The sequence below is a fragment of the Cygnus olor genome, chromosome 15 (genome assembly GCF_009769625.2).
Source record: "Cygnus olor isolate bCygOlo1 chromosome 15, bCygOlo1.pri.v2, whole genome shotgun sequence".
Taxonomy (NCBI): Eukaryota; Metazoa; Chordata; class Aves; order Anseriformes; family Anatidae; genus Cygnus; species Cygnus olor.
In genome coordinates this window covers 7488958-7514769 of record NC_049183.1, presented here as the reverse complement: position 1 = coordinate 7514769, position 25812 = coordinate 7488958, and the positions used below count along the sequence as shown (strand labels likewise).

The following is a 25812-nucleotide window of genomic DNA, read 5'->3' as shown; positions in this document are numbered from 1 at the left end:
GTACGGTAATTCTCAATATACGTAATGTACTCAACAGCCCTTTCCCCCTGGCTGGCTGCCATTTCTGCCTGCATGATATCTTGCTGCCTTCAAAATTCACAGTTCATCTTTCTGTAACAGAGGAGACCGGCCTGAAGGGATGCAGAAGGAAGTGCCTCTATTAATTGACTGACAAGTAATGACTTAGGAAATTCCAACATCAAAGATGAAAGTCCATTGTCAGGGCAGATTCTCAGTATTCATTCAGTTTACGCACGGTGACTTGAGGACACAGATTACTCGGCCATTTTGTCATTTACAAGCAACCCTCCAACACCTACAATAGCGGTTCACAAGAAAACACAGTGTCAGGGAGCTATTTTTTTTTTTTTTCGTTTTATTCCTCTTGTATTGCTATGACCTTTAAAAATTATTATGTGTATGGTTTTGATTTGATCTTTCATGAGTTACCCTCTCATCTGCTCTTCTTTCCTTCCTATTTCCTTCAAGCTCTATACACAATATTATCAGTGGGTGCATTCCTCTGATTTTTCTGTTGGCCTTCCCTTGAAACATATTTTCCTAACATTTGCTTCTCTATTAGCCCATGTCCCTGAAAACACAAGCAACATGATTAATCAGCTACTGATCTTTTTCTCCTGCTCCCTTTATTAAAACGTTTGGAAGACAATTCTCTGCTGCCCAGGTGACTCCTCTGCTGCTGGGAGCAGGCAGCTCTGGTTGTTTTTCCAAGGGTAATTCATCTTCTTGCTTTCTATGCACAGCTACTAACAAATCAATCAAACTCTTATATTTGAATTTAGTAGAGGCCTTGGACAGCAGGCAACATTATTTCAGCTTGTATTGAAAAGGGACACCTTAAAAAGAGACAGAATTGTTCTCTCGTTTTGTTTGAATGGAAGCAGCTATTTATTTAAATCTACAACTGCCTGTAAATCAGGGGTGTGCACAATAGAAGTAGCACAATATCATCAGTATAGTAAAACTTAAATTTACCTTTTTTTTCTTTTTTTTTGTGGGGGAGACAGGGTGGGGGGGTGCAGATATAAAGGTGAATCCCTGGAATAAAAGCATGATGACGATAAACTTGTTCAAGATTAATTGGTTGTAAACAAGTGGATATGCAGACTATCTGCATATTATGTAAATATGTAAAATAATGCCATTTCAGGTGGGATGATTACTAGAGGTGGCAGAATATGTTTCCTTTCTTTTCATCAGTCAAGATAAATTAGCAGGGACGTTAACATATTTCACTAGAACACATTAAGAAAGCACTAAATAAAAATATTTCTCTAAGGCATTAATTAGAGAGAGTTTAGTTTATGTTCATAAACCTTTTTACATTCTTTTTCTTAGAAAGGTCATTTCATGAAGAGCTGAACGTTTACAATCCTGGGTGCAAAACCTGCAGCTAATGGGAGAAAGCAGCTAAATGAGAAAATATTGAAGGAAAATGGCATTTTTCATCCGATCTTATATGATACTTCTTTAACTATAAAGCACCTAGGAGAAATAAATGCAATTCTCCCCTGCCCCATATCAGCTATTTGTAAGGACCAAAAAGGCATTCCCAGCCAAACATGGGAGCTTTTTGCTCCTTACAGGCATTCCCAAAGCCCCCGGCAGAGGTGGAGAAATCGTACTTTCCTCCCTCCCCACTGCAGCCATGGAGCTGCTCAGCCAGGCCGGGGAGAAGAGAGGGCTCCGTGTGTGTGCCATGAACCCAAAAGGGACTGGGCAGTCTTTCCTCTGGGACTTGCAAAAGACCGGCTGGGGCTCCTTTGCAGCGATGCCTCATTATCCTGAACCGCACCGCATGGCTTTTTCTGCCATTCTCCTCTTTTTATTCCTTCTAAATAGAAGCGGAGGAAGGAAATCGCGCAAAATGTAGATTCACACCATTGTAACAGGCATAATACTTGTTACTGTTATTCTGACCCCATCAAAAAAACTCTCACACTCCCGTTCTTGTGTACGTTAGTAGAAGAAAAAGCCCAGCTGGCTTCCTTCCCACTCAGACACCCAGTCTCTGCACGACAGAAACAACTTGCTCTCGCAGACTGAATCACCCTGCCCGTGCACTACCTGTGCCGCACGCACTTCCTCGCCTTGGTGGCCTCCAATGGGCACTTCTGCCACTGGCGGGCTTGTGGTGGGACACAAGGGTCTGAGCAGCTCCAGACTCACAGTGTGGGGCTCGGATGGACCTGGCAATCCCATACACCTCCTCTGGCTCCGGGGAGCTGAATACAGCGAAATGCAGCCCACCCACCAGCAACCCACCCATGCTCTGAGCTCTGCCATCTGTGCGTGAGCCTGCGACTGAGCTGAAAATCAGTCCTACAGGCCTGCGAAGGAAAAGCCACTCCAGTTTGACTGATGCCAGTCAAAAAATGCTGAGAAAGTTTATATAGTGTATGAATAAAACTCATCTGCCATAGGGGCCACGTGCTCGCTCCATTCACAACAGAGAACCTTGCCCGTGGCGCAGTCTTTGGTGCATTTCTGCAGCAAAGAACCGCAGCACAGAGCTGACCTCTGACTCCACTACCTACAGAGCAAAGCCTCGGTGATTCAGCGGTATCTCTGTCTTACAATTACTTGTCTACAAGCTTAATAGCACGTTTCCAAACAGCTTCCTGCACAGTGCCTAAGTCGACCTGTAAGCAACCCCTGTTACCGTTGCGCTCTGTCCACAAAAGAGGAGTGGTACATTAGCTCTAAAAAAATAATGAAGTTTAATGACTCAGTTATGTCTTTGTCTTTATCAAAATATATGAACAGTTTTCATAAGGGAAAAGCACTTCTCTCAGCTATATATGCATTGCTTGGAAAAGAACTGATAATAAGTAAAATGAGGAGAACAGATTTAGAAAGTCAGTTTCCAGTTTACAATATTCTCCAGGCATTTTTTTTGCTAATTACTTACTATTTTTTTTAATAACAATGGGGGCCCTGAAACGTCCTCTCGCACATTTTCGAGAAGTAAAGTTTGACATGCAGCAAGTATCTTCTGCCCTATTTGCCTTTTTTGCCCCCTGCTTGCAGCAGCCCTGGCTGCTCTGAGCTCTCAGCACCAGCCACCGGCTGCCAGCGCTCACGTGTCCTCCCCAGCCACAAAGTGAGGCGCTCCGTCCTGCTCACTGCTATGCATCAGGGGCCAGATCTGATAGGAAAGGAGTCTAAAGCAGTCAGCGAATGGCATTATGTAGTGACCAGCTGCAGCTGGAGTCTTGGCTGCTCTTGTCAGTGAGCTCTATAGGTAATAAATGTTTTTATTATGTCTCATATCCTTGTCTGTACAGCAAGTGGTCTATGCTGTTGCTTCTTTTATAAACACAAAGATCAAAGGCATTCTCCTCCCTCATGTATATAAATGTACGTTTGTGTGCATATATATATGTATATATATATATATGTATGTGTGCATATAAGCAGTAAGTCTGCATCCTTCCTCCTTCCTCAGCAGCTTGGCACAGCATGGCTCCTGGGATGGAAACCGTGTCTGGTTTTGAATGTGTAAGCAACAATAATTGCCAAGATTACCTTTTTATTATCCTCATTATCTTAGCCACGTGCATAGTTTTTTTTCAAACAGCCTTTTGTTTGCGAGGAAGCAGAATTGATCCAGCGCCTGAGAACTATGGGAGATGGGGTGCAAGATCAAGCCTGATGCTTTAAAAAAAAAAGAAAAAGGAAGGCTCTGCTCATGAAACAGATCAGCCGCAAATCTGATGTCTGTTTGTGACAACTAAACTAGAAACATTTTTCAAACAATTCATTCCTACATAAAGGCTAAAGTTGTAAAGGTCAGCAGAATGCTGAATTATTTCCTATTAAAACCGCCTGCTGAAGGATACTTTTCCAGTGCAACTAGACCATCAAAAGATTGTGCTACTTTGCTTACATGATTTTCTTTTTTTTTTATTTTCTTTTTATGCATTTGTCAGGAGAATACCTTTATGTTCTGCGCTTTGGGGTTGTTTAGGAGACAGTAGCTCCAAGACAGAGAAATTCTGGATAGATATTACTGCTCAGTAATGTCTGAATATGCATCCTCTTGTTGTTGTTTACTACCATGGAAAAAACCCAAACAGTTACAACTGAAAGTAACAACAAAAAGAGAGCAGATTATGTTTTACACTTGGGAAGGTTATGAAATTTCAGAATTTGGTTTACTTCTTGGAAAACTCCACATTTTGGCATTCTCTGCAGAAGGCCAGTCTGGTGCTAAGCTCTGGCTGTCCTGCAGCTCACTGGTGGGGGCGCAGCTGCCGGGCAGCCGACAGCCGAGGAGCTGCAGGCTTGGAAGCCAAAGCGCCGGTGCCTCATCGGCGCACCAGGGGAGCTGCACATCAGCTGGGAGCTGGAGCCGCCCGCCCGGCAGCTGTGCCGCAGACGAAGCCGAGGCAGGCAGCCAGCTCCCGGAACCCCATCAGCACCCTGGGCAGGCAGCTGAGGGCCTTGGCAGATAAGCTGACAGAGACCGATACAACTTTCAAAACCTGATTGTTTTTCATTAGCCTTTGGTTAAAACCAAACTGCCCCTGGGTAATGCTTTGATCTTCACAAATCAGCGTTCTCCAGTCAAAGCATTTGTGCCTAGCTTTAGCTGAGGCTCCAAATCACAAATTCCACGAGAGCTGGATGCCTGTCTCCACCAGATTCCTTTGAAAATGCACTCTTTTGAGAGCAGCACTTTCTTGGGACTCGGGCCAATGCCATGGACTTTAATGTGTTCAGGACTAGAGCCCAATGGATTTCACACTACCGACAATCGAGAGATAAACAATGGCTTTCCTGAAGATTCTTGTCAAATGGTCTTTTTCTGAAGACTCAGAACAAGAGGAAAGCATCATATTTACATGAATTTGAAATATTTACATTTTTAGTCCTCATTTTATCCTTTTTGAAGAAAGGAAAAATTACTAATGATTTATGCTATTTAAGAGTTGGAAAAAAACATGAATAATAAACGTCATTAATGCCACCAGCAATTAGACTTGAATTGTCCACAGACATTCATTGCTGCTTATTTTTCCCCTCACTGATACTACCACAGGAAAACATGAATTCACAACTGAATTTGATATAATTTTACATAGCTGGAATTAAGACTGAGTACGTTACTTACATGAGGGTCATGCTAATATTTAGTAGATACTCAATAAGCTGTTCTAATTGCACTTAGTCTGGAAATCAGAACAATTAATTGGAGACTCATCATGCTTGTTGAGCCCTGGGCTTGAAGTTTTACTACTAGGCTTCAGCTCTTTGTACAGGACTCCTTTAGTTTCAGGTGTTGTTTTGGAAAATAAAAGTAAATTCAGAATTTAAGGAAACATAAATTATTTATTAATTTATTCTTTAAATAAAAAGACCCTATTCTGAATATAAGATTCAACTGGCTTGCTCCTGAGAGGGTGGCTGAGCTCCCCAAGCAATCACTTATTTTATTTTGCTCTTTCCAGGCTATATATTTTTATTTCTTTCCATGTATGTTTTTAATTCTATGCCTATAACAATTATATGGTATTTATAGCTGTATTCCATCAAAACTGAAATTTGATTGCCTATATATAAGCCTATACCCAAGCCTCATATTCCAGCACAGTATGCAAACTGCTGGGACAGGCAGCTTGAATACGCCTACTTCATGGATGAACCAAGGATCAAAGCTGGTTTTAAGTGGCCAAAACTCCCATGAGTTGTCCTTAGAAAAGTTTAATCTTTCTCTAGAGTAAATATATCAGGCTTTGGTCCTAAACACAAAGCATCCAGTTCATTCCAAAGCACTTTTATAAAGTATCTTTCTCCTCATGTTATCGTTAAGGATAAGCAACCACAGCAGGCAAAGGAAAAACTGACCTCCGCATCCACAGCCTTCAACCCTGCCTTCTGCTGATAGTACTGCACTCTTGTAAAACCCGTTATGCTGCCAAAATAGAGATTTTCAATGAACCAGGCACGTACACAGCGACTGGCTACAATGTATCAATACACTTAACCATGTTTAGTATTACACAGCTCCAAACGTATGAGTGGGCAGCTGTCTGGTTCATATCTAACTGTCACTAATGTACGGTAATTGCTGAAAGTTTAGAGGTTTAGCACATCTCTCTCAAATCTGTTTTTGGAAACAATCACAACAACAACATACAGAAGCAATGTAACGACTCAGATGGTTAACATGTCCTGGTACTTTCAGCTATGTACAGCTGTATCGTTGCGTACTGCTGATACTGGCTCTGATACTGCTTAATCAAGCCCTACCAGGATATAGATGTGAACTAAGCTATTCAGAGAAGGAGATACAAAAATTTTACAAAATATTCTTTTTTTCTTGGTGGCTCATGCAGATCTGGGCTATTTCCCTGCATAATTAGTTCGTGTGGTTGAAGGCTGACCTACAAAGCACTGAATCCTGAAAGCAGAGATACCCGTGACCAGTATTGCTGAAACCCAGTACTTTGTCTAAACCCCACTGATGATATGGAAAAGTATCCGCCATCAGGGGTTTGACTAAGGATGTGTGGCCTTCATCCAGGAGAACACTTAGGTGCCTACATATCACCATTGCATGGGATAGCTTTAGATGTTTAATACGTTGTGCTCAATTGCTTTTTATCAAAGTGCCACATGGAAAACAAAATATTATGGGTGAAAGCTGTGTCCCTCCCTGCCTGCAGCAGGGCTAGCAGTTCGCAAGAGGAATGCGTCTGCATAAACGACATGGTTACATGTGGTACCTGACCTGCCTGGGGCTGGGATGGCCTGCCTTTAGAAGTGGTGGTGCCGGGTTCTTCCAGCAGCAGCTGGCCCTGCTCAGAAACCTGTGTGTGGGCACCCTGACTCAGCAGTATTCCTGCCAGGAGCCGGGATTGTACGGGTTCAGATTAAAATGCAGAAATCCTGCTTTCCCCCCACCCCACCAATGGTGTTACCTGTTACACCCCAGATGACATCAGTGACTGAGCACAAGCAGACTGGTATAAAAGGAACAAAATGTCAGCAACCTCACTACTAGTATAATAGCTCCCTTGTTACAAAACCATAGCACTTGCTTTCACCTGCACTCCATATAAAAGACTCATCTTTTAAAACCCCAAAGCATTGCATGTATAGTCTACTTGCAAAAAAACAAACCAAACCAAACCAAAAAACAACAACAACCCTTCTGAAAAACAGGTGTGCATTTCATTGTCTTTTCCCCAACTTCTGGCATAAGTGGCACTGTCTTTACATAAACAAAATCCCTCACACCTTTGCTTTAAACATAAGTAGTAAGTGTAAGGATGAATAGGAGCAAGCACCATTCTCTAAGGAGACCTAGCCAGGAAAGTGACAATAGTCAATAATCAAAAACAAATACATATTCACACACACCCACAAAACAGAACGCCTACATTAAAATTGTCCTCCACTTATAGCCCCTTTCTCATAATAAAGGTCACTTTCTTTTACCAATCTTTACTCGAGTGGACTGATGCATGTATAATAAATCACAGAAATGCCCTTTGTGCCTCTATTATTTTGTGAAAAGGAATAGCTAAGCAAAGGGTGTTCATCCACACATGAGGGGAAAAAATAAAAAGATACAACAAAAAAATCCTTATTCTCTTCTTACTGAATTTCAAAGAGAAGAGGTAGAAAAGTCCTATTACGTTTTTTATTCCTGCTAAGGCCAAAGAGATTTCATAATTGGCAGTTAAGCACACATTTATCTGCCTTCGAGATCTGTCTCCAATCTGAAGAGTGAAAGATCTTACCATTTATTTCAATAAATACAATAACTGTTGACATACATAGGAGGCATTCTTATGGCATTTATTCATGGGACAGAAGTCTCAGAGTTGTACAGCTCTCACTATGTTATCCTGATTGCAGGCAAATCACAGAATTTTGCTGTGGCTTGCAAACACCCAAGTTTATTCCGTTATAAATATTTAATTAAAAATACGGAGAGAATCTGGACTTCTAGTTTCCAAGTTCTGTGAGGCTATTACAGCATTAATATCCATAACATTCAAGGAACTGTATACAGTGTATAAGGATATTATCATCTTTATTTTTTCTTGTGAGATTTTTTATGCAAGGTTCAGGATTAATGAGCATTTAGCAATCTCAACGTAGGAGAAAAGCTGTTCTGATGTCCTATCCTGTGTCTGTGAATGTACATTCTGTCTTTTATATTCAGTTGCTTTCACTAAATTTAAGAACAAGTGATACTTAACAAAAGGCAAACTCTCTCTGAAGTTTTTTTTTATTCCTTTTTTTTTTTTTTCTTTTTTCCTGACATGAATCCACCTAAGCACTGGATAATATAACAAATCATTAGAGCAGCTTTGTGGATACTAAGTTCCCTCATGATAATACCTAGTTTTCTAACCAAAGGTGATTCCATCCTGCCAGGCCAGTGCAATTAGCAAATGCTAGCTGCCATGAAGTCTGTACAGACCAATTACTCAAAATGAAAAAAAAGAAATTGTTGTATTGTAACAATTCTCCATCTGCAAATATAGAAATCAGTAGCAGAAGGATATGAGTATTAGGTTTCCAAACAGTATACCAGTGGGGATTAGATGCACTGTTTATGTTTACAGTCTTGACGACTTTGCCACGAGTACACAAAGCAGCTGTGGTGTAGTCAGGGACTGAGGTCCTGGACTGTGAGTCCACCACCACCGTTTAACTAAAAGTGTCCTTGTCTTCTCCTTGGAAGGGGAGAGAGGCAGGTTACTCTACCAGCTGAGCAAAGCTATCATCACTGCAGCTATCAGCAAGAATCACCCTTGGGTGAAACACGACAGTTGTTTAATAGGTCATTGAAATACTACATAGAAAATGAGAACATGATCCAAAATCCATAATTAAGACACAGAAGGGAGGGTTAAATTATTGCTATGTGATTTATCTTTAATTATACTAGAAAGGAACCGTTAGCCACAATATTTCTGGCTGTAAATATGCAATGGAATTTTCCTGAAGTAGTATTGATTAAAGTTGGATGTAAAACATAATAAAGACAAAGGGGAACACACTTAGAGCATATTGAGTTTCTGTGGTAAGTTTGAGTAATGATCCATTGCTGTAAACAGAGATTATTTACAGTAACGCCCCGTGAGATGCAATAGTTTTGACAGAATTAACACACGGACATAGCCTCTGGTCACAAAGCAAGTTCACAGGCAGCCAAACATCAGAGCTTCCAGCAGGCTCCCCTTGGGCAGGCACTGGGCCTTTTTCTGCTGGGCAAATTCTTACCACGTCAGGAATAAATAGATAATAATAAGATTGTATGGGAAAGTTTTCGTAATAACTGTGTAACACTGCAAGAGCTCATTGCCTCAGTCAGCCATGCAGGGAGCTTTTTGCTCAGGAGTGAAGCCTTCCAGGCAAGTGAGAGTCCTTGTGGATGAACACACCCAATGCCGTGCACAGCTCCAATCAATTGTGCTGTACCTGGGATTTCACCCGGTTCTTCCAGGGGCTGTTCATTTAAGCTCTTATAAATGAAAGCCCACAGAAAACCGAGCCCTTCGGTACCTGGCTGGATTTGACACTAAGGCAGAGAAGGTTGAGACTTTGGCTTCTCCAAGTTTTAGAGGAAGACACACCTGAAGGAAGTGTAGGAAGGCTGTTGCCAGGACAGTTTTGTTACCAATGAGAAAAGAAAAGGCCAGCATACAAATCATACATGTGTGTGCCTGGCAGGAGTCCATAAAGCCTTGTTCTTGGAAGACATTCTGAGAAAGCTAAAGAGGCATTCCACAATTCATTAAAAATAATGTATGCAGAGTGATAGGCTATAACTACAAACATCTGAGAACAGAAGCATCAATTTTCCTTCCTCTTTTGGGCTTGTACTTTATTTTAAGAAGAACCGCACCATGAAAGACAGTCCAGCTAATAAGGAGACAGAAATGACAAGAAAGGTCATATTATAAAGGGACAGAAACTGTGCCTCCCACTGAGCCTGCCTTCTGACTTGTTTTACTTTAGGCAGGTAGCGTTGGGCAGGCATTCAAAATCTGTTCTGGATGTTGTTCCCATGCCAAAAGGCACTTAAGCTCAACAGCACTGTTAATTAGCATCATTGCTAAATAAACTGTCCCAGTCCCCTCTTCATCACTTTGTATCAGCTAATCACAGTTCTTAAAGGAACTTACATTTGATCTAGTGGCACTGTGACAAGGTGGTGAAACTCAGCAATCCTGTTTGCCTATCAACTTAGCAAGAGGGAAAGGGTCCAGTTTTGGGAAGTTTCTTACGTTCAGTAAACTTGTCCAGCTTTTCCTACAGAAAAGTAAAGGACTGTAAGATAAGAGCCTCTTATTTGGGTTGTAACTAAATACACAAAGTAAAATCCTTAAGCCAGAAATGTCAGTCATTAATACCTTGCCTCTTTACGGAAGATAATACTGCATGAATACAGATGCCAGAGGGAGCAACTACATACCAGATTCAAAATAATGTTCCTATGATTTAATGAAAGATAGAACCAGAGCTCAGGAAACTGTCATGGGGTAACAGTGACCCCACTCCAAGGCATCAGTGCAAACATAACCCACCTTTGGCTGCAAGGGACTGAGAATTAATTTAACAACTCATTTTTATTCAGTGACTTTTGTGAAAAGGGTTGTTGCTCTCAGTCACTTTCCAGTGACTACATTATAAAAAGCTCTGAAAGAGAAACTAATAAGAAGCTCTTCTCATCAGGAAGGTCAAAAGGGATGAATGGGACGAGATATTTCAGTGAGGTACCGCGCTTCTGCCTGAGGCTAGGGCGCACTGGCAACGAGGAGTGCAAATAAACGCAGTGACGTGTGCTGTGTTTGAGGATATAAAAGGTACCATGAACCTAATTCATCAGCTCTGCATTTGTAAATTAACCACAGATGAGGTATCACTATAGAAGACATGCTGAATTACTGCTATTCAGCTTCTAAACATTGGCCTAACTCCATTAAAGTAGGTGTTCATAAAATCCGTCATACAGACCTTCAGAAATGTTCTAAATTTGTCCAGTTCTGCTATTCTTGAAAATTCCTAGTTTCACTGGGAACAAAGTAAAGGCTAGCCTCAGCACTGATCAAAACCATACCCTAAATAAGATAGCTTTCAAAATATCACATCTCCACGTTCATACTTTTGCCTCAACTTACAAATTATGCAGCCTCTTTAATGAGTAAGAGAGAGTAATGAACAGAACAGTAAGCAAATAGGGGCCATGAAAGGAATTGTCTAGGAGCTGAGAGGCTTAATTACTTTTTTTTTTTTTTTTTTTTAATTCTGAAGAAGAGCAAAGAAACTGTTCAACAAGGAGTTTACTGAGGCCAGTTTCTTTGCTGTTGATTCATACTGTGGCCAGTTACATAATAATCATAAGAGCTGGACACCTTTTATTTTAAATTGATTTAGCAGCAATTAGATGGGAATAATCATCTTCACTTTTTCTTATTATGCCATGGAAGAGTAGCATGTGCCTAGAACTTTGCCTTCTCAAACCAGAAACCTGGAAGTGAGCACAGAGAAAAGAAAGTGGCTAGTAAGTGTGTCTGGCATAATCAATCTGGACCCAGCTACAGCAATGGATGTATTCCAATTCCTGCAGGTCCAAGGTAGCTCAGCATTACCATTCTTCCTCAGAACCAAAGAAGTGCTGGTATATTTACTTGCTTTCCTTCTCAAAGGAGGGGCAGCCACCTGTGTGGTACACAGAAACAACAGCATACCTTCCTCCTGCTGTAACAGTCTCCTTAAATGCAGTCATGAGAAGGAACAAGGTAAAAGGTCTGGCAAGGAACGAGGGACCCAAAAGAGTTCCCCAGCTGTCTTCCAGCATGGACTGTGTTAGCAGCCAGGACTTTTTTGTATGCCTGCAGTGATGGAGAGTGCTGGGTTGGGGTGAGTTGGTGCTTGTAACCTGTATGGAGGCATGCTGAGCAATACCCCTGGATATGGCAGCAGGGAGAGGAGGGGATTGCTGCCACCCTCCCCTCTCTAGTCCTGCCCCCTTCTGGCTACCGCCACATTTCGGAAGAGACTGCAGAGCTACCTGCAGCTGAGCTGGCTGCTCAGGGGCCTGGGGCCTGCCCCAGCAGGTTGTTCTGGAGCCAGGCTCCTCTGCCTGCCTGCGAGGCCTGGCAGAGCCCTCACCCCGCACCAGCGACAAGTCTGGGCACCGAGACAGAGCATGGGATGAGGCTGGCTCCAGAGCCTGCTATCTTGGCTCTCCAGACATACGGTAGAGACCAAAGAGTTAGGCTGGATGATTTTTCACAGCCATATCTGATTCCTGCCTCTCTGAGATTGTACAGACAGCTGCAGTGAGGATGTTTTCCAGGGCAGGCAGCACAGACAGCTATAGACTTGAAGAGAAGACATGGCTGAAGGTGCCCCACAGCCAAATGGCCATTCCCTGCACAGATTATAGGGAAAAGAAAGACAAAAAGAGGTCTAGCCTAGGGTAATGCAGGACAGAAATAAGCAATAAAGAAGTACAGGCTCTGAGAGAAACCTAGCAGCAGCACAACTGTGGCAGGAGGAGCTGCAGGACTCACATTTTCCTCTGGCATGGCGGGATGAAAGAGGACAGTGCATGAGACATGAGCACATGCCCTCAGGACACTGATCCAACAGAACGATCCCAGCTGTAAGGAGAACAACAGTGAGAACAACAGCATTAATGTACATACGCACACAAAGGAGATGTTTAGTATGTCTATGGCTCACAGCACAAGGGTTCACACTAGCTCATGTGCTCAGCCTTACGTGACTTATCCATTCTGATTTCCCTCACTGGCCAGGTGGAGGCTTTTCGAAGCTTTCCCTTCATGTCAGCTACATACCTCAAAGTATTCTTTATGAAGCAACTTGCCTGTGATAAAGTAGCCCACTATGCCTTATCCTCAGAGGAGCAGAGTGTCCTGTGCCTAGCCTACTGCAGTTATCTTGATGGCTGCTTTCACTAAAGACTGTTTGGAAGAAAATAATTGCATTTGGGAAAATGGTTGTAATGGGATGGATAATCTCAATCCACCTTCAGGTGGCAGAAGTCTTTTAAAAGCCATGGAAATTTACTTCTTGAGAGCACTAGGATTTTCTCATTTATTGAAACATATGTTCATCATTGTCCCTGTAGCAGTGGAGTTACCACTCCACAAAAGGCTGTTAAAATGCAGAAATAGAAGTAGGTCAGCTTTATGCTGCATGTCAGTGGACATTATTGATCACAGAAATTACACAAGAAGAGGTTCTTAAAATAATGCGGGGGTTGAGACAGTAGCTATCACAGTTGCCTTTTAAGTTGAAAGGTTCAGAATAGAATAGGAGCGTTACTGAAATGGTGAAAGTGAAAATCATGTTCCTGTTGATACAGGATTACCCATGTCCTAATTATGGAAAGATTTTCTCTTTCCTCACTTTCCTCACTCTTATACCTACTTCGCACTTCCTTCAATAGGTCTGAATGTTCGTCATCAGAAGACAGGAACAAACAGTGGGAGGACAGAGGAAGTAATTTAGAATACTTTAGAAGGTGTCCACTAAAAACATGGACAGTTATTCCTTCCCTGTTTCTCTTGACAGGATCTGAAATTCATAATTTTAAGTGCAAAACGAAGTATTTTATAAAACTTATTTCCCCATCTTCTCTTTCTTCGTGCCCCTAGAGCTTAAGCAGGTAGCAGGGTTATTTCACTTCTAGCTGAAATGCCATCAGTAGCTACACTTAGACATATTGGTGAGTAACGAGAAAGTTACAAACAGAAGTAGCTGGTTTGTGACAAGTACACAGCAAGTTAGAACCTAAACGTCCGCCACACACTGGGGGCAATGCAGTGATTAAAAAGACCAGTGAACCTTGTCAGTAGACACTGTACACCTCTTCTTAAATCACAGGGGTTTTTAAGTATGTTTTCTCTCTGGTAAGAATTTCAAGCTCTGTTAACAGGATGCAACTTTCAGACCATCTATCTGCAAGGTACAACAATAACAGATTTCCTAGGCAGCATGGTTAGAAGTGATTTACTTGGAAGGGAATGAGTTGGACACTTACCAGCCTTCTATTTACCCTTGTAAAATACTTAGTCTACTTTGCTTGCGTTGTTATATTTAAAGTTTCACCTCACAGGCTTAAAGCAATTGAGATGGGCTAGAAGTAAGAGAGAAGGAAAAAATATATAATTTTTCCCGCCCGAAGATAACGTTTTCTTTTTCAAAAGAAGCTACTTGTCTGATTTTCTCATTCACCTAATGTTTCTCCTGAAACTCTTGTGCATATATTTGGATAAAACAACATTATCTAAACAGGAAATAATTTGAATCTAGCAATTATTGAAATAGCAACAAGGAACACTATAACTAAGCAGCTGAATGTTTAACTATTATTCTACATAAAAGGGCCAGTCCAAATTACTGTGGCTCAAATAAATGCTTGCTTTATAACGCTCCACGTTGATTAAAAGGAACCATGTATTGGACTCAAAGTATTTCAATTTTGTTTATTTTTTTAGTAAAACTAACATCTAAAGATTCAAAGAATCAAATTGTCCCATTTAGAGGACAGAGCCTCGCATTCACTAAAAAGGCAAAAGTTTAAAGAAACCAACCAAAATTAGCATCAGAAAAGGGAGAGGTCACACCTGACAAGAGGAAGGGCAGGTTTCAAGGGCACTTAGAAAAATTATAACCGTGCTCCTACTTGATGGCACAGAAGGATTCATCCTGCATACTCATGGAAAGGGCTCAAGTCCTCTAAGTGCCATTATCTTTAAGAACTCACCCAGTGGATGAAGTTCTGTAAAACTAACAAAAAAAAAAAAAAGTGCTGTCAAGCCTTAAAAAGGGAGAAAGAACAGAACTATAGATTACTTAGTTAAATTTAATTCATGAGTTAAAGGACAGGGGACAGGAAGGCAGGAAGGAGTAGAAATCAACAGTTCATCAAACTTTTTATAACATCTGGTCAAAACACAATCATGAATAACAACTAATAAAGATTTGTCAAGAACAAATGGAGCTAAGCTTAAGCAATTTCCTTCCATGACAATATAACAGGACCTTTGGATAGGGGGAAAGCTGTAGATGTAATAAATCTTGATTTTTAATAAGACTTCAGAAGCTGTTTATAGAAGGGAGGTGCAAAATTGCCTTGAAAACTGCATGCAGAGAATAGTCCCCAATGGTTCATATTTTTCAGAATGGAAGGACATACCGAGCAGAGTTCTGCAGTGATTTGTTCTGTCTCTAACACTGTGCAATATTGTCATTAATGAGGAGGAAGACAGAACAGAGCATACACTTATTACATTCATGGACAACACCAAGCTGGAAGGAGGTTCAAGTGCCTTGAAAGACTGAATTAGAATTCAAATAATCTTAAAAAGCTGGAAAAATGGTGTGAAAAAATAAGGTGCATTTCACCGAAGTGAGATGCAAGATTCTATAGATAAGAATAATCATCAGAATGAATGCAGGATAGGAACAGCAAGGTAAGGAGCAGTCTGACATAAAAGAATTTCTGAGCTTTAGGGGATCAGAGGCAGAAATGGATCAACAATATCATGCTGAAGCCAGAAAAGAAAAGGTACGCTGGGATGCATTAATAAGTAGAGATCCTACAAGATATGAGAAAAATGATTGTTCTGAAAGGCTGGACTTCTGAGACATCTCATCATTCTGTGAGAGACGACTGAAAGAATTTCTATTATGTAGTCCTGAGAAGGCTGAAGGAAGACCACAGTAACAACCTTAAAATACATAAAAAGCAGCAGCAGAAGGGATGGTAATCATCCCTCTCCATGTCCTTGGAGGATAACAGAAGTAATGGACTTAAACTGCCTCAAAGGAGATGTAAAAAAGATAACAGGACAAGTTTGCTCATGGTGAGGATGCCACCAGAATAGCATGAGAATTGGACCAGGCTGTGCAGGTAGGCTGTGGAGACTCTCATCGGAGGCTTTTAAAAAACATGGCTAATATCTACAGAGTATAGTTAATCCTCCCTGAGAGGAATACGGGATAAAAGAGAGAATTTTCTGAAGAGCCGGTCATTTGTATTTTCTATAATTCTATGCAACATGATCACATGCATCCCACTCAGTAATAAGTAAATATTGTTCCCCACCATTCTAAAAGGTAACAAATTACAGCTATTTCACTAAGGACGGGACTGCAATTCTTCACTGGCCTTCAAAGTTCTCTCTCCGAGCTTTTGTTTGCTTAACACAGACTAACAAAATAAAAACGGCACAAACATTAATAAGATTTGCACACGTGGATGAGGTAAGAAGAGACGTATAACTGGATTTTGCAGCTTCACTGTAGCACACTTATGTATTTTCATCTCTAGAAAGACACTAAAAAAAAACAACAACTAAATTTTTCCAGAAGGGAAAAAGCACACTTTGCTCCATTGCTGGGTCTGGTATATCAGGACAGCATAGGCCACTGGGATGAACCTCAGGTGAGATGCATATTTCAGTAAAGTGTTTCTTAAACTCCACATTAGCCGGATGATTAGCTACTGAAATTGTCACCAGCCTTTTGCTGACTGAAGGGCAACAACACTGAGCAGCTTCCTCAAATATTAACTTCATCTCTGCCTTAAACTGTAACTCTTCAATTGCTTTTGCTCAAGAACAGTGTGAAAATCCCGCAGGCAATTTTTTACCCACAAGCTATAGGACCACCACGCTACTGCTTAAGCATAAGAGCAAATAACAAATACATAAAGTCAGTAACATCTTTGTTTTTATTGTTTTTATATTGCCCAATCTTTACCCTCTAAACTGTTCATATATCAGGACAGCTAATAGACAAGCTAGTGGAATGCCTCAAGTAAGGGGATTTTTGATATATTCAGCTGCATAAAAACTTACACTTATTGGTGGCCAGCAGTCATTATGGTAAGAGAAAACAACAAGCAAAGAAGGCAAATAAACATTTAGAAGACACACCAAATACTATAATGACAGCCACGTCCCCATTCCTAAGTAAAAGTGTATTTATTGTTGGGAGAAAAGTGATTTCACAGAAAGAGATAAAACAGCAAAATACAGGATCTGAGTTGGTTGGTACATCTTAGCAGCCTTTATTTCTATGAGAAGGTGCAGAACTGTTTCATTTGTAAAACAACTGATACCTTATGGGAAAGTGTAAAGAACATTCTTCTAGGCAAAAAAAATCTGTCATGTAAGTCAAATTTGCTGAATTTATCTTTTCTTAATTTGCATAGCTAAGGATATTTGCAGTGCTCAGAGTGTGTGTAACTGGTGGGTTTAATTAATTTCTCAACTCTGATACTTGAGGCAAAAGAAGATGAAGAAAACCAGAAACGTGGGTGGGAGTGAGAACACAGCACTGCTCCCTGCTCTCCTACAACTCAAGCACTTGGAAATTGATATGAAAGCAGGGTCTTGATATCTGAGAAGTTCATCTGCTTATTGCCTTCTTAAAGGTTATAATCCCCTGTTTGTGAAGGCACAATGGGTTGCTCCAGAGAAGATTACAACGTCACAAATCCTATCAGAGGATTATAAGTCTGTCAGGTTGTGAGTAATTATGAAGGAAAAGCAAACCTTCAGAGGACACAAAAATAACCTTCATAAAAGAAGATAGGGTGTCACATAATAAAAGTCTATGTGGGAAACCAACCTCAGACTGTAGTGCTTTTGCAATACAAGAGCCCAGAAAATATTATAAAGATGTGAGATGGTGTAACACCAAGCACAAGGGAAAGGAAAAAGAGGAGAGAGGCTTCCAGCCAGTTTAGTCACAAGGCCAGTGATGTCCCCCTCCCACCCTCCTCAGATGGCAGTAAAACTGCCAACTGATTTCACAGAACGCTGCTCCTACACACTTGGAGTCCAACCAGAAACAAAGAGCCCAAACCTGAAACATGACGAAGTCCCCATCTCCCAAATCACTGTGACCACAAAGAATGCAGCCCCTCACAGCATCAGAGGCTTCATCGAGAAGGCGGTCGGATGCTTTATGGCCAGCTCTTGAATTTAACCGATACACAATGACGCAGTTGTCTCTTTTCCCATTTGTAACCTGTCACAGGCATAACGTTTATATATATATATATATATAATTCCCACAGATTTAAACATTATGTGGCAGCAGCACATTCAGTAGAAAAAAGGCCCATTTAAGAGGATGTTGTGTGCTCTTCCTTTGCTCAACACAGATGGCAGGGAAGCCCCACAGCTCTTTGGCCACATCACTGCAAATTTCTTTTGTTTATGTTCCAACTACCCTGAAAATCATTATTCAAAGAAGTATCATCTCAGACAGTCACAGGGGTAAATCCCTGAAGGACGTAGATAGAAAATCAAAGGGAGGGGGATTTGTATTGTAAAATTAATGCTGTCCTCATTTGCACTTAAGACAAAAGTACTGAGAATTAAGAGTCCATATGTTTCCAAGTGTATGCTGATAGCATTGCCTCCATCTGACAGCAGCACTGAATTCAACTGCAGTGGAAGGAAATGGGAATTTTGCCACTGACAAACCAGGCATGGGCACTGTCGAGCACCAGCAGCACCCTGCGTGCAGGGCTCACTGATACGTCTCTGCAGCTCACCTCTCCTGCCAGGGGAAAGTCAGTTCCTCCTAAGATATAGACCAAAGGCAGAGAGTACTGTGGATTCTGTGACCTGGCTCCTTGACCTTCTTTCCCATGTCCAAACGAGTGACATTGTCTCTGAACATCAGCTCATGAATCCCTCATAGAATAACGCTTTAACATAAAGACCGTGCCCACAAAGACCTTGTCCAACAGCGTCTTAAATGAGATCAATGAAGTGCTAAGAGAGATCACGCCATCCCATCTTCCTGCCAATTTCCAACGTGCACCAATGGGTCTTCTTGGGGTCAGCCAGCACTACCAACCCCGCTGACTCACAAACGCTTGCAGCAGGGGATACCCTTCACCTGCCTACACTACTCGCTGTCAGCACAGCCTGCAAAATGATTTTCATAAGAAGTTTAATAGCTTTTTGAATTTGACAGTGTAACTGAAGATGTTGCTCGGTCCAGCATTTTTCAGTTTTGGAGGGGAAAAAAAAGCTTCTCCTCAGAAATCTACAGAAGATACTCATATGTGAAATAGCAGGCAACCTCCACCACGGGACCCAGTAACAGACCAAGAGGCTAATCATGTAGGAAATGAAGAGAAAGCATCCATCACTACGCATCAGGAAGCTGAGAGACACTCGGTGGCACCAGGGAGAAGCAAGAGCATAGCATGTAGCACGGGACTACTCCTACAATTGTTAGATAGGACAGAAGAAGGCACAAGACAGTATGTTTGATGACAGGCATTTACAGTGTAGACTGTTACTTCCATTAAACAGAAACATTTTCTTTTGCTGGATGAAATGCCATCCCACTCATCTCAGATCCTTTTTGTGATGGTGATTAGATGGGGAAGTTGTCTGTGTTACAAGAATGTTTTTGCGATACGGTGCGGAGACAGAACAGGTAACTGGTTAACATAAATTGCCATGAAAAGTATTTATTGTCTCAGAGCTATCACATTTAGGGAAAATACGATTACTCACATGACTTGTGCATCACTGATAAGACAAAAAAAAAGTCTGCATACCATAAGGGAGAGAAACTTATATGGGTGACTTGTTGATACCATTATATACAGAATAACACAACTCCATGTGAAAAACTGAGGGTAGAACCTCACCTTAAAAGCTGCTGTGAGGTGGCAAGTAGTTGAGAAATGGCAGCTATAATGAGCAAAGCTTGCAAAGACTGTCAGATGAAGAAAGACTGAAAGAAGCAAAATTATCTATTTTAGATAAGAGACAAATATTTGAAAATTGGAAAAAAAAAGCATATAAAATAATGAATGGTACAGAAACTGATTTGGGAGCATCTGTTCTTGCTAAAACAAAATCAGTTAAATTGCAAGGCTGAGAAATTAAAATTTGATAATAGGAATACTTTTCAGCTCAGGACTTCTTGACTGTGAAAAACATTGCTGTGGATTGCCACTAATTTGCCAAGAGCTGAAAAAACATGTCTATTTGGAGAACAAGATCATAAAAAAGACGGAGACCAACTTTTTACACAGGCAGATAGTGATAGGACAAGGGGGAACGGTTTAAAACTAATTATTAAAACTCCTTTTGAAACTAGATGATAGGAGGAAATTCTTCACAGCTGGCCCAGGCTACCCAGAGAAGCTGTGAATACCCCATCCCTGGAGGTGTTCGAGGCCAGGCTGGATGAGACCCTGGGCACCCTGATGTAGTGGGAAGTGTCCCTGCCTACAGCAGGGGCACTGGAACTGGGTGGGCTTTAAGGTCCCTTCCAACCTGAGCCGTTCTGTAATTCTGTAATCATGAAGATTTCTAACAGTTAATGGAAAAATGATAACCTGCAATGCTGTATTTGGGCATAACTTGCATTGCTGCTTTTGGAAGGGATTAACACACACCTTTCATAGACGATTTCACTTATAAATACCACTAAGGCTCTTGCACCCTCCTGTAAGACATGTACTGGACAGAGTGGCTACCGAACCAAATAGATCCCATATATTATGTACATGTCTATATATGCACAAACAGTGCATTAACTAATGGTATGCAGCCAGACTTCGAGGTATCAGCTGTTGCAGAAGACACCCTTTAGTGTATGCATTGATGCTCTGGATGCAGGTAAGAACATTGTTTAAAAACACATTTAATGTAAATCTGAAGGAAGAGGTAAAGAATCTAAATAAAGGCAATGACAATGCACTAACTACAAAGAGAAAAAATATGCAAGGTATCCAGCTGCAAGAAAATTCACATAATACACGCAAAAGAACCCAGGGAGTATCCGTTCACCTACATTGGATGAGCTACAGAGGCTCAGTCCCATGAACAAAACAACACTCCCAGAAAGGAGCTGGCCTGACAGGAACTAGTGCACACTCATGGTCAAGATTTTAAAATCTCATAGATCTGGTAATATCTGGGATTCTGCAGGTTTTGTTGGTGAGGCTTGCAGGACTGTGAGCATGGATTTACAGTGCTGGATGAGCTGGTGTTAGAATTAAGTGCAGTACACTCAAGACCAAAGACAAATACGCGTGTTGGTGCAGTGCAGTTATGGAGGAGAGGGGAGCAGGTTTGTGCTGGTATTCCCTAATCGCTTGGGTCTATCCTGTTTTCAGAGCTGCTGTTTTCAATTTTAGTTATTTCAGGGCATATCTTTTCCTCCTGAGTATCTGAAAATGCTCAGCTATTATTATATTTTGCTCTGAATTTTCCCTTTTTTCCCCCTTGACTTCCCAGTCTTCTTTTGTCTGTCTTGTTCTCATTTCTTTTGTATGTGTGTCTGCAGGTGGCTTTTATAGCCGAATCTCATTCTGCTTTCCTGCCCTTCCCCCTTCCTCTCCTGTTTTGTTGCTGCATCGTCTGTCTCATTTGTTCTTTTCCTTATGTTTGTAACTGCTCATTTACTAATAGATCCCACTCTGTGCCTATGGAGTTTTTTCATTTTCCATGTCTCCAAGCACCGAATCATTGACTTCACTGCTACAGAAAGGAACAAATCCCCAGGCCACTCTGCAGAGGAGGCTTCACTCCTTCATGGCAGAAGAGCAGGGGACCAGTGGTTGAGCTTCTGGGAGGCTCACAGTCTGCTCTTTGCTCTCAAACAGCAAACGTGCTTGTTATTAAGAGCATCCCTTTGTCTAACCCTGAATAGTTCCCTTAACTCTGTCAGCTTCTTGACAAGAATAATAAGACCAGGTGAACAACATAACATATGCTATAAACAGCAAGGAGAAAATAACAAACCAACCAACCCTGGGGGGCTTTGGCCTTTTTCTCCCACATTCATACCTGTGACCATGGCATGTCAGGTCAACACTGGGTTCCTATTCAGATTTAATAATTTAGTAATTGCTGAGCTGCCCATTCCCTAATTTCCAAAGAAAGTGCATAAATTAGATGTGACACCATCTTAATTGGAAACTGTGCAGCTGTAACCACAACTGATTATATTATTGTTGTCACCAAGATGCGCACTACAGCCACTCCAAAACTGACAATTAGAGGGGGGTGCAAACATTCCAAAAAAGCATTTTCACTTGAAAAATGCAGTAAGCTGTTAGCTGTGACAAGTTTCAATTGCACGGGCTGAGATATAAATCAAGATTACAGGTAATATAATGATGAAAGTCCTCATCAGCCACCAGCACTGTGACCAGAAGCCGATGCCTTAGCCATTTCCAAAGGCTCCTTGGTGGTAGCTAAGACGTACAACCCATTTTCTCTAGCTAAAACTGGTTTTGGTGCAGCTTCCCCCCAGTGCTTATTTTCTGCTCCATTTGCCTCCCACTAGCTTTTTCTGCACCTAGACCTCTTACTGGAATAACAGTCAAAAGCACTTCAGCATCTGAAGATTTTTTTTTCTTGTTTCCTGTCTGTTTCACTTTCTGCCTAGCAGGTGTCTAGCTTTTGAACAGTGAACTTGAGCATGCTTCTTCCAAATCCTTTTCTTGGGATGGTCGTAGGCAGACATCGAGCAAACCACTGACACCATGCCCAGAATGACCCCTCAAAGCCTTGGGAGGCTAGGGAGCAGCCTGGCATCATATTTCCTTGCTTCAGCAGAATATAAGATAGGTTGTTAATATTGCTGCTTTTTTACAACATCACCATCACTAATCAGGTCTGATTATTCACACCAGAAGCTGCGACAAGTATTTTTTTTGACTGTGTGTGTTGTCTGTCTTTTAAAAATAAATACATAAGTTGGCAGTAGCACAGTGCAGCTGGGTGTGTGGAATACCCTGCTGGACAAGGTACCAGTGTCAGGATGCCAAAAGTAATCTATCAGCATGGCCCCAGCTTTCAGGTTAAAGATGTCCCTAATCAGTGAAGCCAGCTCTTGCAAATACCCATCACAAGATATCTGGTTTATAAATATAAAGGATTTAGCTTGGCACTAGATGTCAGTGATAAAACTGGGTGGGATTTTTCTGGTTAAACTTTCTTCCAATTGAGACTAATCCTTTGGATTCAAAAGTATCAAAAATACTTTAAATAGTCCATTGAGTTATTTGCTCCACAAAACTTAACACTTTTATCCAATTTCAGAAAAGAGTCAGTATCTAAAATTGAAAAATCTCTAACTTCCCAGAGATTCCTTGAGATCTTCAAGGAAATGTAGACAAATTTCTGCATTCCCTGAAAGAATCCCTATCCAGTATTGCTGAGACTGAAGTGGTATTTATGACTATACCACTGTTGGGGCCAACATATTCTGTAGTTATAAGCATGAATTGCTCAAGTGTAGACAAGGTAAGTCCTGTTTGGAACCTGCTAGTTGGGGTCACAGTTAAACCTGGGCTCCCTTGAGGGGCTAGACTGACACTGTGCTGCGGGGAGCATATACCTGCTGCACAATTTGCATTACACCGTTGTTACTTCAATTATGAACATTTTGTGGGTAGTATCCAGAGACAGGTGAATTCACCCATCATTACATTAATTATGTGTGGAGAAAACATAAATGTTCCATTTGCTAACATTTATAGAAACACACAGATAAGGAATCACATCACATACAGTTCAGCAAGCTTGCAAAGAAATTGGACATTCCCCAGTTATGACCAGTGAAGACTAAAAACCAGAATGGTTCAGATTTAAAGAGGTGAATATATCAAGCCGAGATTTTCCTTTAGGCCTTGGGGCCTCCAGTCCATTTGGAGTCTCTTTATAAATAGGAACCTTTCTTCACTGTGCTACAGTTTGGCCTTTTGCTTAATTTACTTTGTGCAAATGGCCAACTGAATGAGTAATTTGAACTGTATTTTCTATGTGATGACTTAGTCTTGTGTAAGCAGCTGGGTGTGAATGAGTGGCTCTGTGCAGTCAGTGCAGCAGTGAAAACATGACTGTCATTAATTTGCTTGAAGTTCATAATTTAGAAGAGGGATTTTAACAAGACAAAACAGAAGTCAAAGATGATCTGGAAATGGAAAATGTATTTCCTTACATTCTCATAAAAACTCAAAAGCACCAAAACCCAGCAAAATTAATTCCAGTAACAACTTAGTCTGCCTTAGAACAGCTGGAAGGAAAACAAGTACACCTAAGTCAGTTTCCCTAGTACATTTCTGGGGTAAATTTTTTCATTACTTCTAAAGAGGTGACTGAATAAAAGGGATAGGTCTAAGCAAGAGCCAGAAGATACAAAAACAATCCTGGTTAACTACACCTTATTTACACTGCTTTAGCAAGTCCTCCTCAGCTGCAAGTCACTTTGGCAGTGAGCACAGAAATACTGGAGCTCACTATACTTTTATCACAGTAAAATGAAGATGTTTTGACAGACTGAATAGTAAGAACTGCCACAAGGGAACTTCATGGTAGTGGTATCTGCAAAGTGCTGATTTAGATCTACTCAGAACAAAATGAGGGAATGTAGCGGTAAAAGGCTGACACCTTCCTTACATTAAAGGTCCCAACATGCTGGCATTTTTTGAGTTGCCCTGTTACTGAAATACAGCCATGCTAGCATTCCTCCTCAAAAGTGTAATTCTAGATACAGCCATAAAAGAAAGACACTTGGAAGCTGCAGATGGTTTGCAAAGAGTGGTCAGCTTGATGCGAGCCATTGGAGCTAGAGACTTTCCTCAGCTGTACTCTAGAGATAGAATGGAATAGGATTTTGTAAATTCTTGCTTTCAGTAAAAGAAGAGTCACTCCCCTTGGTCACATCAGACACACCAGTGCTGTAGCTGATGAGAAACTACCGGAGAGCTTTTATTCACTAGAAAATGGCAAGTCAGCAAAATACCATTTCTGTGAAAGATATGACTTAACAAACTTACCCTTTCAAACCAAACCTATCAAAATAGATTCAGAAAGTATTCCAATACATTTTGGGGGAATTCTGGAACAGAGAAGTTTGTTTTTCTATCCAAAATAACAAATATCTTTTAAAAAGTGAACCTCTGTTTCAAAAGCCAACTTATTTCATATATATGCACACACATATCCACAATTTTGAAATCCTTACAAAATGTTTCTCTCGATATGACAACATATTTGCAAAAAGAACTCTTCTGTTATGTGAAAATCATTCCTCTTTCAGCTCTACCTGGTATCTAATACCAGTTTGTTCTCAATTAACAACCAGCAACAGCAAGCAGAAACAGGCTGCTATTAGATGCTAGCGCTTCTACTGTTCTTCTTGAGCTGCCAAGAGGTGCTCTCACTGCTTACTTACATGGCATGTGGCAGAAGGCTGATCACATTGCTCTGCAGAGGCAGGTTCAGCCTCAGCCTGACCAGCAGAGACTGTACCAGGCAGCAGCAATGGTGAAGAAAAAGAAAGTTGAAAAACGCCCTAGCTTTCCTTTCCTCTCCCAGCAGTAAATCTGTTAACTGGCTTCAGAACTCCCGCTCATGCACTCGGCTTCATTAGTGAGCTGTAGACAGCCAAGTGGCTCAATTCCCTTAAAGCCCTGGCAAACTGCAGTGATATCTGGCGCCTGCCAGATCCTGTGGGCACTTGGGGGGTGGTCCACTCACTCCATCATTATAAGCCTTCTTTCCCCTAACAGCCCAGCTTTCTTTCTACATGATCATAAAGCCCGTGCTTGATGCTGTGGGAGTTACTGCTACCAGTTCAGCACCACGAGTTCACTGCAGAAGAACTATGTATGTACTGTTCTGTGATTTCAGAAGCCCTGAGAAGGTTCTCAGATCAACAATCAGCTCCAAATAGCTCAAAATACCCACACTGGAGAAAGACTAATCAAAAAAAGATATGCTGACC

The 25812-nt window shown here is 41.2% G+C and overlaps 1 protein-coding gene across 1 annotated transcript in view; it reads left to right on the top strand.

The window, feature by feature from the left end:
* Nucleotides 1-25812, top strand: part of SHISA9 (shisa family member 9) — a 184908-nt gene that overhangs the window by 137911 nt on the left and 21185 nt on the right.